The sequence below is a fragment of the Pseudophryne corroboree genome, chromosome 2, assembly GCF_028390025.1.
Source record: "Pseudophryne corroboree isolate aPseCor3 chromosome 2, aPseCor3.hap2, whole genome shotgun sequence".
Classification (NCBI taxonomy): Eukaryota; Metazoa; Chordata; class Amphibia; order Anura; family Myobatrachidae; genus Pseudophryne; species Pseudophryne corroboree.
In genome coordinates, this window is record NC_086445.1 from 1,006,412,415 (window position 1) to 1,006,415,088 (window position 2,674).

The 2,674-nt window shown below is 40.3% G+C and overlaps 1 long non-coding RNA gene across 1 annotated transcript; it reads right to left on the reverse strand.

The window, feature by feature from the left end:
- Window positions 1–293: 293 nt before the first annotated feature.
- On the reverse strand, window positions 294–1,781 carry LOC134987816 (uncharacterized). The gene is made up of 3 exons (XR_010193389.1): window positions 1,651–1,781; window positions 1,363–1,575; window positions 294–449 (listed from the first exon to the last, which is right to left on the reverse strand). It is a non-coding gene; the product is annotated as an uncharacterized LOC134987816 (long non-coding RNA).
- Window positions 1,782–2,674: the final 893 nt, after the last annotated feature.

A 2,674-nucleotide genomic window follows, 5' to 3' on the forward strand; every position in this document is an offset into this window, starting at 1 on the left:
CGTTGATCATTTGGTTGTGTTGTATGATCTGGATAAGTGCTTGTTGCTGCCGCTGCTGATCATCCAAGATACGTTGTAGGTTTGTTTGCATTTGGCTATTGTCTGCCCTCATCTGCTCCATGGAGTTAGCGATTCTGCCCACCTGCACTATAAGTCTGCCTGAGTTGCGACTCAGTCTAGGAAAATGATGGGGCAGACTTGACAGGTATTGGCTGTGGGTGGTGAGGCACGCGTAGTGTTGCGCCTGTTTGACGACCAATGGCTCCAAAACTCAGGGCCCATTTGTGTGTCAACTTGTGTTGTGCTCAATTGGGGGCTGTGGGATGTTTGGGGTGGTTGGGGTATGTCCTGCGGCGTGGTTGGCTGAGTAGGATCGATGGGCTGCAGGTGGAGTGTGAAGGTCTCCTGGTCACGTTCCTGCTGGTCATCCTCGGTGATGATGGCTGGGTCTGTATGGGGTTGAAGACGGCCACTATTTAGTAAATATGTAGCATTGGTCTTACTATAGCTTTACGTCAACATGCATTACTTCTTAATATTAATGTTGTAATTGCTAAATAGATTGTGGCATAAACTTAACTATGTTGCTCACCTTTTTTCATAAATATGTGGCTTCTAACGTTCACTACTCAGTTGTTTACATTTTTTGGGAATAGTAGGATTCAGAGCCATAATTACTGTTTAAACACGAAGAACTCTAACAAATACAAAGTACTACATTTACATATTGGGTATGAAGCTTCCTTTGGAACAACACACACAATACAATAAATGTGTTGACCAATACACTCATACATTGTTCAAGGCAGTCAGTGGTCTGGCAAAAACGTTAACAAATATAGTGGCCTAAAATGTACACATTAACAATGGATGAAAAAGTATTAAGGTGCCCTATGTTTAGAAGTGGTGTTGTTGGCCATGCAAAACAATTGGATGAGACTTAACATTTATGTTGATTTTTTACTCCAAAAATTATGTGACAAAAATGTTTTGATATGGCCAACATCACATCTGACAATTATCCATCTAAAAATACCTTAACACCATCTGCTTGTTGTTGTTGATTATTGCAAGGATGACTGGTCATTAGTGTATTTTTATTTTCTATGTACTAACAGTGGAGCAGATGTATAAACCTGGAGAAGGCATAAGGAAGTGAAAAACCAGTGATATGTGCAAGGTGATAAAGGCACCAGCCAATCAGTTCCAATATGTACATTAACAGTTGTGTTTATTTTGTACTGCTGCCTTTATCACCTTGCACATATCAGTGTTTTTTCACTTCCTTATGCCTTCTCCCGGTTAATAAATCTACACCACTGTTTGTTTACTTATTTACACGTAATTGTTATGTTTACTCACCAGACAACTGAGGGGATTGTGGATCCTCACTTTGGGGGCTGGCCAAAAGAGCTAGTGGTGGCACGGCCGACACTGCGGAGATGCGCCATTGGGGTGGTGATGCTGGTGCTGGAGCTGGAGCCTCAAGACGGCGTCTCTTGGGTGGCCTCGTTGCCACAGTAACCGAGCCCTGTGATGGGCGCCTTAGTGTAGGTGGATTTGCCGAAGAAGAACCTATGTGATAAGATAATCATTAACATTTTGTGTTGCTATGTGTTTGCAGAATATGTGTTTACAGTTAAATCTTACCGGCATTGCCACCATCTGCATCTCTTGGCAGTGTTGGCTGTGGCCTGGCTGTGCTGCTTCTCTGGCGTACTGTAGAAATATGAAGAATGTCCTTATGAACATACTATTTTGGTGATATGTTTATGCAAATTCCTTATTGTGATGTAAACATATGTGGTACCTGATGAGAATTAAACTAAACGATGCTTATGCTTTTCTGCCTGACTTCATTGGGTGTGTATTCTTTAAATTAGCAAAAATTATGCAAAAAAAAAACATACATGCAAACAATTATACTACTTAAAACCAAAACGTCGTAGCTTGACACAACCACAATATTGCACGCTAAGGTCCCAATTTTTTATACTAATAATAAAACACTAGACAAAAATATCTGCAAAAAATTGGAAACATCACAACCAAATATGCATTAAAAAACACATCAAGCACACAAAGGGCAACCCAGAACAACACACAATAAACATAAATGCTATGAAATGTATTTACAAAAAACCTTTGTAAAAATAAAAAAAAACAAAAACTTCTTTAAAATACACCTACAAACATTTACTTTTGACATAAAACACCAGAAAAACTCCAAGGCAACCAGAAAAATTTAAAAAAAAATTATTAACAAAAAAACATAATTGAGAATAACAGTACATCAGGCCTGGCCAACCTGTGGCTCTCCAGATGTAGTGAAACTACACATCCCAGCATGCCCTGCCACAGTTTTAGCATTCCCTAATAGCAAAACTGTGGCAAGGCATGATGGGACTTGTAGTTTTACAACAGCTGGAGAGCCACAGGTTGGCCAGGCCTGCACTACATCACCAACACATTAGAAGAATGAACAAACTGACAACCACAATTATCTAGAAGACATTTCAGACAACTAAGGACAAAGCACACATGTTTAAATTGTTGAAAAAAATAACACAAATAACTCACCATCCTGCCTTGGCCGATCCGAATCCCGGACATGAGTGGCACCAACCACTTCTGGCGGAATGAGTGCACGCACAGGCTCCTCCCAATCATGGTA